We start from the raw sequence: 17457 nt of genomic DNA, 5'->3' as shown, positions 1-17457 counted from the left end.
TTCGATAACCAAATTTCACGAAGAAATAAAGATCATTGGCCGTGAAACACCGACAGGGTGCTCGTTTTTAAGACTAGAACTTTTTCAGAGTGAAATTATTTGTTCATTGAACTTTTGAGACGACGATTCTACAGTAAAACAAAATTAAAGATCAGAGAATTTTCCTTTTTCTCTCGATTTTTAAATTTATTTTTAGTTCAACGATTTCTATCGTGTAATGACGAAAAGTGTATATATTACGAATAGTTCTAAAGAAAAGTGTTCGAATATTTTTGTTCGGTCAAAGACATACCGAAAGACAAAAGTTAACGCGAGATAAATGAATAAGAAATCTTATTTCCGGTACGAATTAAAATATTATCAGGGAAAAAGATATTCTCAACGCGATAAGAATCGAACCCACATTGAATGCTCAGAAAGCACGAATGGTATCCACCGAGCCAAAGCTCCACTTTCACCAATAATGTTATCATAGAAAGAAATTGAAAATTAATTTTATAATTTTTGACTCGTATGTGCTTCAGTTAAGTTTTCAATTGTTTTCACGTACCGTCGGTCACATAAAATGGTCAATCGCTTACCCTGCTTTCTTTTTACAATTATTTTTATCATAAACGGATACATAGCAATGTTTGTTAAAAATAACATTATTTCCCTTCGATAACACTGTAAATCCACTTAATTCGAACCTAGTAAAATGTAAGATCGTACAAGGATCTCGAATGACTCCGGAAGTAACCATTTTTTATACAACCATGGTAATCGTAAAGTGTGTTGTAAAGCTATCGTTCAATGCAGTTACGTTGAATGGCAGTACTCGCTGCTGCACGACTATCGCTGCAACTCGACGAACGACTCATCGTAGAAGAAATCGTTACGTCTATGACCCCTATAACACTTCACGTGGTCACTTGTGAGCGCTTATAGCCGGCTGCATCCTCGAAAGGGTTAAGGTGCTAAAACAGTATCTAACCGTACAGATTAAGAGTGGTAAAGTTCCTATTTTCTGAAAGGAACACACTAGATCCCATCGATGTTCAAAATTTGACACAGATTTTAATTTTGGAAATGACTGTAATCTTTCTCATTGTTAGCTCTGTTAACTGGCATCTTTAAGATGCGAATTTGAAACAACGTTGGCTAACAAAATAAAGTATATTTTACTCAATACCGTGGAAATTACTTATTCAATTTTGACGTTCAATTTGCAAAATTGTTCGTTCGAATTTAAAGTGTACAACGAAAGTTCAAGTTTTTCTCTGGGATATTGGACCGAATATATTTTTCACGCTCAACTTCCATGGCTATTTTAATCTCTCCAACATAAAACTTGGCAAATAAGAAAAATACACATTGAATATTTGAAACTATTTTGCAAGTTTACCAAATTTCAACTAAAATTGGCGATTAAGGTTTGGAGATGGTCCAAAAATAAAAGAAGCAACCAGACCAACGAGAAACTATTCTACAAATCTACCCAATTCTAATTAAATTGAGTTAACACTTGGAGACGGTCTCTCGTAGAAACGAAGTCTAAAACCGAAAGAAAATACATTTCAGTGAAAAATATGTAATAAACCAACGTAAAAATAAAAGAAGCGACCGTCGCAAGAAGAAATTATTTTAAAAATTTACCAAATTCCACTTGAAATTGTCAATCTTAATTAATGTTCATTCAGGATTGCTATGATTACCTTAAAAATGATAATCACAATCCAAGCTGTACATCATAGTATCAAAACAAAATAATCGCTATCCAAGATCGACATTACAGTATCAAAAATTGATAATCACCATCCAGAATGGATACTGTGGTACAGAATAATTATTATCATATTTCAGGAGGTGTATAATAATATAACAAAATTATAATCGTGTTTCAAGATGGGCATTGCAGTACAAGAAAATGTAAATCACCATCCACGACATAAAATTTATAATCACTATCCACACTACAACCGTGAAAACTTATAACCACAATCCAGAATTTGTGTTAAAGTATAAAAAAACTATAATCACCATTCTACAACAAAAATAACTACCAGTCTATAACAAAAATAACTATAATCACTACAGTTGAACAAAAATAATTGCCACTCTATAACAAAAATAGCTATAATCACCACTCTATAACAAAAATAACTATCACTCTATAAAAGAAATAACTATAATCACCAATCTACAACAAAAATAACTGCCACGCTATAACAAAAGTAACTATAATCACAACGGTAGAACAAAAATAACTGCCACTTTGTAGCAAAAATAACTCTAATTACCATTCTACAACAAAACTAACTGTCACTCTATAACAAAAATACCTCTTATCACCATTCTACAACAAAACCAACCGCCACTCTATAACAAAAATAACTCTAATCACCATTCTACAACAAAAACAGCTATCACTCTATAACAAAAATACCTCTTATCACCATTCTAAAACACAACCAACCGCCACTCTATAACAAAAATAACTCTAATCACCATTCTGCAACAAAAACATCTATCACTCTATAACAAAAATACCTCTAATCATCATTCTACACCAAAAACAACCGCCACTCTGTAACAAAAATACCTCCAATCACCATTCTACAACAAAACTAACTGTCACTCTATAACAAAAATAACTCTAATCACCATTCCATAACAAAACTAACTGTCACTCTATAACAAAAATAACTCTAATCACCATTCCACAACAAAACTAACTGTCACTCTGTAACAAAAATACCTCTAATCACCATTCTACAACAAAACTAACTGTCACTCTGTAACAAAAATATCTCTAATCACCATTCTACAACAAAAATAACTATCACTCTATAACAAAAATACCTCTAATCACCATTCTACAATAAAAACAACCGCCACTCTGTAACAAAAATACCTCTAATAACCATTCTACAACAAAACCAACTGCCACTTTATAACAAAAATAACTCTAATATCACAAATCTACAACAACAACAACAACAAAACTATTAAAAACACCGGTAAACAATAACTGGTCCGAAACCAAAAAACAAAGCATGAACGCGAAAATGAAACGAACGATCATTCCAAGGAAGAAACTTCTCCTGCCCGTCGATTCCATCCCGTCCCGTCTTTACATGTCAATTGTTTACGATGAGTTATCGTCTCGCCTTTCGGTCGTGTCGTTGGCCTACAAACCACCACGGCGGAACGAAAACTTATTACGATCCGTCATTTTATCCGTTCGCCGCTCGTAACAAGCATCTTTTACGACATCGCCGCGTAGAAGGTGGAACGATGGCGCGACGCCATAGACGTTGATTGTCGGGGGACACTATTTCCACTTTCCCTCTTTCTCTTTCACCACGGGGTACGTTGCTTGCCTCCGTTTCGTCCCCGTGTCGTTTCTTTCCGCCCGTGTCCTACGACAGTCTCACTTTCCACCAGGCTCGTATCCGATGGAAGGAACGACGGGTATACTCCCCAGACGAAGGGAAACTACTGTCGTCGAACGGCCCTTGGGGCAACGCTACACCGGCAGGAAGACGTTGTTAGGGCTATTGCTCTCTGTCCGAATGAAGGACCGCTCATATTTACAAGCGACGCCGGCAAATGGCCGGTGAGAAGCCGAACAAGTAGAAAAAAAGGGGAGGAACAAACCCGTCAAATCCGGCCTGCAGGACCGACAATGATTCGCCGCCATCTCTTTCTCCCTCTTGATTCTATTCCTCTTTCTCAACGTCGGATCATCTCTCTCTCTCTCTTTCTCTTTCTTTCTCTTTCTTTCCCTCTCTATCTCTCTTTCTCTCTCTCAACGTTGTACCATCTCTCTCTCTCAACGTTGTACCATCTCTCTCTCTCAACGTTGTACCATCTCTCTCTCTCAACGTTGTACCATCTCTCTCTCTCAACGTTGTACCATCTCTCTCTCTATCTCTCTTTCTCTTTCTTTCTCTTTCTTTCTCTCTCTATCTCTCTCTTTCTTTCTCTTTCTTTCTCTTTCTTTCTCTTTCTTTCTCTTTCTTTCTCTTTCTTTCTCTTTCTTTCTCTTTCTTTCTCTTTCTTTCTCTTTCTTTCTCTTTCTTTCTCTTTCTTTCTCTTTCTTTCTCTTTCTTTCTCTTTCTTTCTCTTTCTTTCTCTTTCTTTCTCTCTCTATCTCTCTATTTCTCTTTCTCTTTCTTTCTCTCTATCTCTTTCTCTTTCTTTCTCTCTCTATCTCTTTCTCTCTTTATCTCTCTGTCTCTTTCTCAACGTTGTACCATCTCTCTCTCTCTCTTTCTTTCTCTATCTATCTCTATCTCTCTTTCTCTTTCTTTCTCTCTCTATTTCTCATTCCCTCTTTATCTCTCTGTCTCCCTGTTTCTCGATCCGAGCCATTTTTATCCTCACCCCTAGCGAACCGAGAGACTGTGTCCTTTCCTTGCAATTCACTCGCGTCTTCCCGTCGATCGTTTCTCGTTCGTCATACTATTTGCAGCTGCGAGGAAAACATTCGAGCGAAATAGGTAGCAAGGTCCCGATACGATACCGAACACGCAGACGCGAGATCATGTTGGCAAATTGTTCGCGTTCGGCGAGATATTCGCGTGAAACGATATCCCGTGTTATTGTTCGCTTCCTTCTTGTCGTTGTAACGTTGATCAAGTAAAAGCGGAAAGTGGATTCGCGGAGCTGTGTGAAATGTTTATGTTGGATTGTCTCGTCTCGTGATTGCGATTCTCCGAGAACAAATTAACGAGAAAAGGTGAATCAACCAGATCTTTGGAAATAAATATGATGAAATTGGATCGATTGTTTATGTTGGATTATCTCGTGATTGCGCTTCTCCGAGAATAAATTAACGAGAAAAGATAAATTAACCAGATCTTTGGAAATATGAATGATGAAATTGGATCGATTGTTTATGTTGGATTGTCGACTGCGCTTCTCCGAGAACAATTTAACGAGAAAAGGTAAATCAACGAGATCTTTGGAAATAAATATGATGAAATTGGATCGATTGTTTATATTGGATTGTTTCGTGATTACGCTTCTCCGAGAACAAATTAACGAGAAAAGGTAAATTAACCAGATCTTTGGAAATAAATATGATGAAATTGAATCGATTGTTTGTGTGCGTTTGATTGCACTTGACTGTTATGGTGTGATCGTTGCAGAATGATCGTTGATTGAACGAATAACGTTCACGAGGTGTGTGTTGAATGTTTGATACGGAATGAATGTTTTTTCGTGTTTGCTCGCTGTTTACATGGGTTTGGTGTGTGTTTCTACTGGTGTGTCGGAGATGTGGAAGTGGTTGTGCGTGATTGGGTTAATTTTGTACCGAAAGAAGGGGAAAGAAACGTGGAATAGGAATTTTTTCCTTCTCGATGTTGATCTGGAGTACCGGGGAATATTGTTAATAAAAATTTGAAAGTTTGGTAAAATTTTCTTGATTGCTTTATAATGTTCTAAATGTACCTAAAAAGTAAATAGCTTGAAAACTAAAAGGAATAAATTATAGAAAGGAATATTGTTAAAAACAAATATAACTTAACCACGTGTATACAATATAACCGCACAAAAATTGGAATATAACAAACTTGAAGATCGTGTCAACTATTACTGACCAAAATCAATAAAACCGTCATCTTCCAATTTAGAATTTTGTTCGTAGAATTCCATCGATATTATTTTATAATGTTCAATCACCTTTTCTATTATATTTTCTACATCAAACACGATTAAAATTATATAAATTACCGAAGAACGTAATTATCCAAGATCATCAACGATCGAAACATTTGAAAACGTTTAAGTAATAAATATTCCGCTACCACGATTTCTTTTATAAACTATACACAACAACACGGGGATAATTAAGGTGGCGATGCAATTACTTATTGAACGAACCGTGGATCCATTCAGTGGAGAAAATTTCGCGTTTCGACCGCACCGAAACCAAATCCTTTAATCCCAACACATTCTCAGCGGTTAAACTCGGTCCGTACGTACGTTATACGCGAGTAGAAATTCCATGCGAGTACGGTCTACTCGGGGGCTACAGAGTGGCCAGTTCGTTGAAAGAAAAGTTTGGGGAACAGTGGCCCGGCGGTGAACTCGTGTAGAGGTACAAGTAGTTAGAACGCGTTAGAGCAGAGTGTGAAAACTGGAGGAACCGTGCCCCGAGCAAACACTTTTGGGAACGTCAGTGTAAACGAAATGCTACGGGCTAACGAAAGACAAAGTGTCCCGGCAGTTGTAACTGTCGCGTCGTTACGAATTGAAATTGTACAGGGTGTCCGGGAAATTGTCGCGAAATTGGGGATGATGTGGATCCTCGTGAAAATGCGAGTACAATTATACGAATGAGATTTGTTCGATTGGTTGTGCTGTGTTCCGGGAAACTAATTCTCGACACGAAATTTCTGTGGACATAGTCGACTATGGATACGCGAAATATTAGGTTGTTCGATAAGTTTTGTCGTTCGATAGTCGATAATTTGTCGAAAATTTATCGAACAACCTATTACATCTGTTGGGTACGGACTTTTGGTATTTCTTTTTATAATTATGTTTGTATAATATACGACACTGTTGCCGATAGTTAGCAAATATTGGGTGAAGATAAATTCGTAAGTAGTCGATACTTGAACTGGTCAGACCAATCGACTGGTAAAAAAGGGTTCGAATTTTTATTACCTACGACTGGTTTTTGTTAGAATTATATTGAAGTATTTGAGAAATATAACAAGAAGGGGTATTAATTGAACGAGTATTTTAACAATCATTAATTATTCAAAATAAAAACTTTTGTTAAATACTTTTCACAATTTTATAATGAAAGATTCAGCAATAGGTCAACGCTTTTTCTTCTTGTAATTTTCTGATTTTACTAAGGCAACAGTACAAGGTCAAATATAACTAAAAAAATAACAAGAAGGATTTTCCAAAATTTAACTTTCTACGAAATGAATTTTTAAAATACTCGTGCTAATAATGAATAAAAGTGGACGGTGTACATAAAATGAAAGATAGTCGCGAATCCGAAAGACGCGATTTTAATATTAACTTTAACTTTTAATTTAACTAAATTTAATTCTACTGCTTTGATAATCCTAGAAACAACTTAGAACAAATACCAAAGAAAGAAAATACTAAACAAATACTAAAGTTATAATCCTTCCTGTAATGCATCTCTTTGTTCCAAAAAAAAAAAATGTATAATATTTTGAAAATAAATGTAATAATATATAGAAACATTCCTTCCAAAGAATAAACAACAATACCGATTTAATTTTCATCTCGTTCCTGTTAACGCGTGATACGTTTCGAACGAAATATTTAAAGAACGTTGTTCGATACAAAAATTGATTTCAATCTTAAATGAAACGTTTACCAGTTTAGACGAGTTTCGGGGACCTGTTCGAAATTGAATCGAACATGGAAATGTAAGAAAAAGGACAGCACTGGTTTACTGGTAAATTCATTAGCGGTGAATCCGTTCGTATTGTAACGGGTGGTCAGTTTCATCGTCGTTAAATAGCGAAGCGGCTCGCACCATGTGGCATTTCACCCGCCCCTGTCACCCCTCACCGTACACTTCCACTCCCGGCAGACTCGAAGCGTGTTCGCACGGATATTTTTATGGATCCATCGATGTATGGACACATGCAATCGCTCGAGTTTATTGTTTTTGGCGGCCCGTTCCCGACGTTCGTCGAATTTGCATATTTTGTACCGTGCCGACTGCCCGGCCTATTGTGTCCAACCGACTGCCGAATTGCTCCACATCGAGCATAAGGTCGCACTTTTGCATGACAATGAAAGCGCCAATGGTATTGAGCATGTTCCAGTCGTAACGCGAGAGCGAAACTTCCCGGTGAGATTGCAAAAAAGAGTATTTTTAACGCGAAAGACAAATCTGCTCCCTCGAAGCTTCGTGATCGATCGAACATTCTCGCTTCTCGTGTTGCATCTTGTCACGTTGCGGATTTCATCGAGAAAGCAACAATCGGGGTTCGTGAAACGTTGTCGTTCTGGAAACAGTCGCGAGATTTACACGAATGATTATTCGCGATCGAAAGCAAGAGATGTTCCACTTGTGAGGTACCAAATATAATTATGTAACTATGTAGGGTGCGTCGATTGTGATTTATTTGTTTTTAGGAATCACTTTATGCGAAATCACAGACAGTCGAAGGAGAAGCATTTCACTATTTTCGTGTCTGGTGTTTTTTCGAGTTATCGAGGCAATCTTGAATTTTTCAACCAGTACGATGTATATATCTTTTTTAATAGTGTGCTGTAACAGATAATGAAATATGAATTCACTGACTTGTAACGAGAGCTTCTCGAAGTGACAGTAAACCGTGATAAAAGGTAAAAACTACTACTGATGTAGTAGAGAGAAAGAAAGATGGGTTAAAGGGGAACGTGGTACCATGAGTAAGTAGAATTTGGTGCCATGAGTGAGTAGAATTTGGGGCTATGAGTAAGTAGAATGTAGACAATGACGAGTAGTTTCTACATAGCTGCAGACTTGCGAAAGCTGACTAAAACGTCTCGTACAATATGCTTCGTAATTCTTTCCATGACTGACCTTTTCTTGTTCCTGTAATACTTCGGATGTAAAACAGCTGTGAGGGTGATCGTTACTCCAAGGTCACTGGATTCTAGGTCATTGAATTATTGAATTCCTCTTCTCATCGACTACGATAGTGGAACTTTTTCAAAATTGAAGTCCACTTTGATTTCTCAGAAAACACAAACCACGAATAAAGTGGCACGCTACTAAACGTAATTAATAGGTTGCTCGATAAGTTTTGTCGTTCGATAAGAAATGGAGTTGTTAGGTTCGTCGTTTTATTTTTCTAAAGATGGTACTACTGTTTGATGAACACGTGTGAAGTTTCGTGTAGATCTGTCGACTTGTTCGCATATTTGTTCAAAATTGGACAAGTCATAGTATTTATTTTACAATGGAAAAAATGACAAAACTTATCGATAAACCTAGTATTTCGTAGGAAACAGTTTTTTCTAAAATCGATCGATAATAACTTGTTTCAGATGTTAATTGTTAACGTCTCACATTGTACATTTTCTTTCCAACTCAAACTCTTCTTACGTCATCTAAACTCTGCGTCACCGAATGCTGACTCATGCACCGCAACTCTATCCTGTCGTGCCCCCACGTTCTGCTCCAAAATCATTCAAAGCCCGCACAACTCTTACACAAACACCATTAACGCTCCAAGAAATTGTCGATTCATTTCTAAATCGACGACCAATATTTTTCAGGCAAGTATACGACTCGACTCTGTGTATCGAACCAAACGATGACTGCAATACAGCAATAGGACAAGAAATTATTTCTAATTTTCCAATGATTTTTATCCTGAATCAACATTGAATTATTTACGCGTTATTGGTAATTTACAGAATATATTTTATGTGAAAGATGGAAGAAGAATCAACAAATACGAACCACTGTCGTTACGCGAATTTACAATATAAAGTTATCGTCGTGAGGCTTTGTTTGATCGTTCAATTATCATGAATGAATCACGGTAAAATAATTTCTAATCGTTCAGATATCACTAACTGAATTAATTACACCTATGCTTAGAAAATTTGAGAAACTTAACAGCCACGAAGTTCATCACTTTCTTTCTTACTATTTTTCTGGTTGTACTTCAAACGTATTCAAACGTACGTTAAGAAAATTTGAGGAACTTAACAGCCACGAAGTTCATCACTTTCTTTCTTACTATTTTTCTGATTGTACTTCAAACGTATTCAAACGTATGTTAAGAAAATTTGAAGAACATAACAGCCACGAAGTTCATCCCTTTCTTTCTTACTATTCTTCTGATTCTACCTCAAACATATTCAAACGTACGTTAAGAAAATTTGAGGAACATAACAGCCACGAAGTTCATCCCTTTCTTTCTTACTATTCTTCTGATTGTACCTCAAACGTATTCAAACGTACGTTAAGAAAATTTGAGGAACTTAACAGCCACAAAGTTCATCACTTTCGTTATTACTATTCTCGTCATTCTACTTCAAACATATATGAAAAAAGTTTGAAGAACATAACAGCCACGCAGTTCATCCCTTTTTTTCTTACTATTCTTCTGATTCTACCTCAAACGTATTCAAACGTACGTTAAGAAAATTTGAGGAACTTGACAGCCACGAAGTTTATCACTTTCGTTATTACTATTTTTGTCATTTGACTTCAAACGTATATTAAGAAAATTTGAGAAACTTAACAGCGACGAATTTCATCACTTTCTTTCTTACTATTTTTCTGATTGTACTTCAAACATATTCAAACGTACGTTAAGAAAATTTGAGGAATTTAACAGCCACGAAGTTCATCACTTTCGTTATTAATATTTTCGTCATTCTACTTCCAACGCATATGAAAAAAATTGGAGAAACTTAACAGCCACGAAGTTCATCACTTTCTTTCTACTATTCTTCTGATTCTACCTCAAACATATTCAAACCTACGTTAAGAAAATTTGAGCAATTTAACAGCCACGAAATTCATCACTTTCATTATTACTACACTCATTCTACCTCAAACGTATATTAAGAAAATTTGAGGAACTTAACAATCACGAAGTTCATCACTTTCTCTTTAACTATTTTTACGATTAATAAGAAAGTTACTTTATAATTTCTCATTTCTTCATTTTCACGATTCCTACCCAGACACGAGAACCAAATATTTCGAAAAAATCTCCGAAAATTTTCTCAATCGAACCTGTCTTTCTATTCCTTTAGTATTCCACCAAATTCGATACAAAAAATTCAATACAAAAAAATTCACACGCATCGTGCGCGTCTTGAAGAACGCTAATTGCACGGATCCGTGCGTAATTCAATCGGCGAGGAATCGTCGAATTTACGAACGAAACGTGCATAAATGTTTTTAATTAAACTAAGTCTAGGAGTTTTATTAACGTTCGTGCCGGGTAGCCGAAATCGCGTGAATTATCTGTCGCGCTTCGCTTTCGCCGTTACGATGATGCATGGCCCGGGCTGCATAAAAAATGTGAACGAGAGCCACGTCGGGGAGGCGATATCGTGAAAAATGAGACTTTCGGGATTGCAGCATGTACGGACGAACAAATAGTTCGATGGATCAAGTTTTAATGACCTGAACAGCCGAGCGCCGACGCCGCTATCGCGCCATTGACAAACCACTATGGGCTTCTACTGCTAAAATGAATCACGCTGTTATTTGCGAACGCATAACATTAAACCGCCAATATACGCGCTCGCAATATTGTTGCCACGATAACAATAATTTTACCCGGAAAGGAAATACGACCTCGTTCCCGCGAATCGGTGCTCAAACATAAAAGTACGTTTCAGGGAAGACGAAAAACAAAAAAAAAAGGAGAAAGAAACGAGAGAGAGAGAGAGAGGAAAAAACAAAAAAAAAAAAGCGAGGGGCGAGGTTACGAACACGTCGCGGTATCTTCGTGAAATCTATGCCCGCCTCGATGTGAAATACTATACCGAATGATATGGTTAAAATGATCAATCGATAAGGCATTAAATTTCACGTGGACTCTGAAACACGAACTCAGTAATAAAAACCAATAGCTACCACCGTGGCTGATTCGTTTCCTGTTATTTATACGCGGGAATTGAAAAAGCTCTGAATAAAAACTGGAGGTGTTAATCGAGAAGATAAAATATTCGCGTTACCCGAAACTCGAAATCTCTCGTATCTTTTCACGTGGAACGAAATTTAAAGGGAAATAGAGACGATCGGTAAATACTCGTCCCAAGGAACCGATTCGACCGCTGGCTGTTGTACGAGACAACGAACGCAACCCCGCCTCTCTCATCCCCGTTTTGTTTTCTTCTTTTCTTTTTTTTTTCTTTTTTTTAATTAGAGAGCAACTTATTTACTTTGCTCCCTGGTAGAACTCAAATTGAACGGTACACAAGCTTCAAGTTAAACGAAAGTTTCTGCCACAGTTTAATTGAATTTCCAATTCAGAAATCGATTACTTTTTAACTGCCATTGTTGCAACCTGTCGTGTCGCCCCCGCGAAATTACTGCTGTTTGAACGCGAGCATAACTTCGACGTTAGTTGAAAGGACATTCCGAGCTTTCAAACGTGCATACGTCGAGCGAATGGTAATTCGCAGCAGGTTGTTTCAACGATTTATACACTTTCTGGATTATGTGCTCGAAAGAATCGAGCAAAGTCGAAATTTGAAGATTATCAACAGCACTGTTTGTCTAATTGCTGAGAATTTAATTCATTTTTGGTTAATTTTTATCAATGCACTCTTTAAATTAATAAATATACACGTAAGAAAGTGATGGGTAGCGATATCAAAAACCTTGGAACAAATTACTGATAGCGAAAGTTAGCTTCAATTCAAGACGAAACAATATTAAACTATAGAATGTATATTTTTATAAGCTACAAGTGGCTCTTTTCCCTCTCCGAAATAAATATTTATAATTAAAAATACGTTTTTAATCATAAGTCTTCACTTGGGCATTGAACTATAATTTTCCACAGTAAGGAATTGCAACTTTGACTGTAAATATTTATTTGCAAGGAAGGTGACGTAAGATTCTCTTATTTCTTGCATCGAAATTTGTAAACACACGTTAAAGTTTTGACAAATTAACAAATTTCATTCATCCAATTTTGGACCTTCAAGAAGAGACATAAGAAATCTCTTTAATGGCTCAAAAGGCACGATCTATTCCCTTGAAGTAAATTCTTACGAAGGCTCAAGTATTTCTTCTCAAAATTGAAAAAAATTTTACCTCTTTTGTCTTTAGAAAACTCTAACACGAATTTAATATCCCCGACCAGGATGCAGGAGCACGATTCGGGAGAGTTTTCCAAGTATTGCAACATCTTGGTCAGCGTGGAACACGAGGCGTGCATACACGCAACGTCGAAGCATGAGTCATGGCAATTCGAGAAAACCGATTCTGGATTCCACGAACCCAATAGGGTCACGTTCAAAAAGCGCTCGTCCGGATCGTAGACACCCCTTGTCAGGAGCAACTCCGCACATCCTAATTGGTTAACACCCGAGATGGTCCCTGAAGAATAAAACCCGCCATAACTCCATGAGCAATCTCTTGGCGCGCGTATTATAGACCCTTTGGGAGATATTCGATTTTTCCCTGTCTCGCTTACAAAATATGGGTCCCATGTTCTAATAAATCGTGTTGTTTCTTTTACCAATTATTCTATCGGTAAATTTATTTTTTTCAGCAGGGGTGCAATCTTTCAAAATTACGATAAAATTATAATACAATAAATCCAAAACGTACGCAATTGGTAAATTTCTATGTATCTTGAATTTTGATACATAAATGTCTAAAATAAATAAATAATGAAATCGTGTTGTTTCTTTTACCAATGATTCTATCGATAAATTTTTCTTCAGCAGGGGTGCAATCTTTCAAAATTACGATAAAATTATAATACAATAAATCCAAAACGTACGCAATTGGTAAATTTCTATGTATCTTGAATTTTGATACATAAATGTCTAAAATAAATAAATAATGAAATCGTGTTGTTTCTTTTACCAATGATTCTATCGATAAATTTGTTTTTTTAGCAGAGGTGCAATCTTTCAAAATTACGATAAAATTATAATGCAATAAATCCAAAACGTACGCAATCGGTAAATTTCTATGTATCTTGAACTTTGATAAATGTCTAAAATAAATAAATAATGAAATCGTGTTGTTTCTTTTACCAATTATTCTATCGGTAAATTTGTTTTCTCAGCAGGGGTGCAATCTTTCAAAATTACGATAAAATTATAATGCAATAAATCCAAAACGTACGCAATCGGTAAATTTCTATCGGTGTTGCTACGAGTGCTTGTTTGCACGAAATTGAATTTTGATACATAAACGTCTAGAATAAATAAATAATGAAATTATACACACAAACACTGATTACATCGTTCCTGTACGAGTGGCTAGGAAGCGAACAATTATAACAACCTGAGCGATGGTTTAGCAGAGATTTCGTGACGATTTTAAAAAAAAAGAAAGAAACAAGGTTTCCAAGATCGCAAAATGATCCAAGATCGGTCGTCGATCCGACCGCACGGTTTCATTCTTAAATCAATCGATCTAATTATAACTCCAAGCAGGGTACGTATCGGATAAACATTTTGATCGTTGATTTACAGCTCTCCTCGGAACGATGAGTTACGATAACAATTCCTCTCGCGTTGCTTGAAAATAAACGTTGTCCCGGAGTGAAATTCTAAAAAATAAATCCACCAACTATTTCGAAGCGCGGCAAGAGAAATGTTATTACAATTCATCGTGGCGACCAGTTCACCGTACGCAACTATTATTTTATTATTTATGTGAAAGAGACCGTATCGTTTCGCTCGTTCTCGGGAGCGGCACCCGTTCCTCGTTCATCCGTAAATCCCGCTGGCAAATATTTTTGTTGTCACGCGCGGTACAAATAAAGGAATCGAGAAACGATTAGGAGTGACAATTCCAGCCGATTTAGACGCGAGATCCAGATGGAGACACATGTCCGTTAATGGTCGCCGGAGTCACCGGCTGGCGATCATTGCCAAGTCAAGCTACGGGCGGCCTCTATCCGCTCGCCGCTACGTGCACAGCTTTCGGAAAGCTTGACTTCGAGCACAGCATCTGTCCGCAGGTACATTCACGGAAGCGTGTACACGTTGTTCTGTCTCTGCCACGTGCTGCCACATATGTCTATTGGATGTGCTCGGTGTGCATCGTGCGCGCGGATATATACGCTTTGAGTTTGCTCTTTCACGCCGATCCGATATCTCGGCCGAAATAAACGAACACGTTCGCCGGGAATTGCGAACTTCATCGGTGGAAGGAATCGGATTCCGCTTAAAGTGAAATTTCACTAACTTATGTGCCCCCCCCCCCCCCGTCCCCCCTCCTACCCCACGGTTCGTCGCGAAGGGGCTCGTTATTTCCTACGTGACAGTAGAGCAGATTTCGATGAGACGGCCAAACGACTTTCGAATATCTTTGTCTCGAGTTGGCTACTCGAATGGCGCGTACCTTCGACGTACTTTCAAATCGCACTTTGTTATCAAAACTACTTGCGAATCCTGTACCCAGCCGAGCACGTCGGTGGAAGTTACCGAACTTCGGGTCGATTCGAATATTTTCTATGCTATTGGGGAAAATTAAATATTTTCTATGGTGTTCGGGTACATTCACTGTTTTCTATTATGTTGAGGAAAATTGAATGTTTTGTACGGTTTTGAGGAAAACTAAACGAATATATGTAATATTAAGTATTTTCTATGGTATTGTGGAGAATTTAATATTTCCTATAGTATTGAGGAAAATTAAGTATTCTCTATGATGTTGAGAAAAATTAAATATTTTCTATGGTATTGAGAAAAATTATATATTTTCCATGATATTGAGGAAAATTAAACGAATATATATATAATATTAAGTATTTTCTATGGTATTGAGGAAAATTAAATGAATATATATAATATTAAGTATTTTCTATGCTATTGAGGAAAATTAAATATTTTCTATGCTACTGAGGAAAATTAAATATTTTCTATAGTATTAAGGAAAATTAAGTGTTTTCTATAATGTTGCGAAAAATTAAATATTTTCTATGGTAATGAGGAAAATGAAATATTTTCCATGGTATTGAGGAAAATTAAACGAATATATATAATATTAAGTATTTTCTATGCTATTGAGGAAAATTAAATATTTTCTATGCTATGTAAATTAAATATTTTCTAAAAATTGCAGAGAAGAGAACTAGTCTAATTAAGCACGTCTTCGAGTGATTCAATTTCTTAAAAAAAAATTGCCCATCATTGTACAGAATTATTATCAATAAGATGTCATCGTTCGTGTATTTTCAATTGTTATGTGGAAAAATAAATACTTTTCAAGTTGATTATTATGTACGTTTTCCGGTAATGCGATACACTTTTTCAAAAGACGCTACATGAAATTGGAAAAAATTATGAATCGAAGACACGCGATCGGTTCAAAGCAACTTATTTTCTTTCGAAAAATTACAAACAAAATTACGAAGAAAATAAACGCAATATTTTGCGTTCAAATTTTCGCAAAATTCCTCCACTTGCAATTTATATTAGCAATTCGAGACGTTCAACTTGTTCCACTTGCATTCAATTTGCAATTACAATTTACATTTATTACTTTTAAAGAATATCGATCGTAACATATTCTTATGTTCCTTAGTATTGATTTTAAGATACAATTTTTTGTTCCCAAGAGGACCGTAACCTAGTGGGCACAAATAAAAGATAGAAAATAAAATAAACCGTGAAATAAAAGAAATTGTGTACACTCTCCTTTATCTTAATATGGTTCACAGTGGTACATTTGAAGAGGATTTGTCTGACAAGAAAACACGTGCTGCCAAGGAAAAAAGATAAGTAAACTGTGTGGTAGCTGGCTTGAGAGAATCGCCTGTTGTGTGCGGTCGTGTGCACCGTGAGAAAGAGAAACTCTGAACAATATCTCATAGTTGATTTGTTTCGTCAATTTCTCCCGATTCGTATTGCAGGTGCGTACGTTTCGTGCACTTGAATCTTTGCCATTATTCAACTAATCCTTTGCATATTTTATAGTCCAGAATATGGAAAGGATATAAAAAAATTAAATAAATAATTAAGCAGTGATCGTTTTAGAGAATATCTTGAAACGATTCGAGACTTATTGAAACGTGTTACTGTTAATTAATATCTAGTATGTAATCATGTACAAAAAATTCCTTACAATTCCTTACAAAAAATGAATTAATGGACCTCAGTAACGACACAGAGGCATTCTTCTCGGATACGTATTGTACATCGAGTTTGGTATATAATAAGTTGCTCGATAAGTTTTTTCGTTCGATAAGAAATTACGATACTAGGTTCGTTATTTTATTTTTCCAAAGATGGTATTACTGTTCGATGAACATGTGCGAAGTTTCACGTAGATCTGTCGACTCGTTCGTATATTTGTTCAAAGTTGAAGTGTCATAGTATCTTCTTACAATGGAAACAAACGATAAAATTGATTGAAAAACCTAGTATTATTAATTAGTTTCGTAATACGGTAAGATGCAATATTTTTCTACGATGTGATTTTATTAATATAACAAATATTACGAATTACTGTACAATGGTAGAAACGATAAAATTCATTGAACAACCTAGTACTTTAAGAGCAGAGGAAACTGATAATCGTCTAGGGAACCAAACTAATTACTTCATAAAAAGTGTCGCTCTTCGAGTTACGAAAAATGATAATAACAAACCTTATCATTGATGCACCACTGTTGTAACGTTCGTAAGTAATGTACAGAGTGTTTCTAAAACATGAAGACAAACTTTAGAGACGCGTTCTAGTCGTATTGATAAAAGAAGTCGTATAAATATACAATACATAGGTGTGCAAATGCTCTGTTTCCGCGTTAC

General features: G+C 36.2%; 1 protein-coding gene and 1 long non-coding RNA gene across 2 annotated transcripts in view; one reads left to right on the top strand and one right to left on the bottom strand.

Annotated features, from left to right (window-relative positions):
• LOC143154793 (uncharacterized) overlaps positions 1–17457 on the bottom strand; it is a 135933-nt gene that overhangs the window by 30944 nt on the left and 87532 nt on the right. The window lies entirely within an intron of this gene.
• On the top strand, positions 4600–13196 carry LOC143143513 (uncharacterized). The gene is made up of 2 exons (XR_012991172.1): positions 4600–4931; positions 12825–13196. It is a non-coding gene; the product is annotated as an uncharacterized LOC143143513 (long non-coding RNA).

Source organism: Ptiloglossa arizonensis, chromosome 2 (assembly GCF_051014685.1).
Source record: "Ptiloglossa arizonensis isolate GNS036 chromosome 2, iyPtiAriz1_principal, whole genome shotgun sequence".
NCBI lineage: Eukaryota > Metazoa > Arthropoda > Insecta > Hymenoptera > Colletidae > Ptiloglossa > Ptiloglossa arizonensis.
This window is presented reverse-complemented; position numbering and strand designations above follow the sequence as displayed.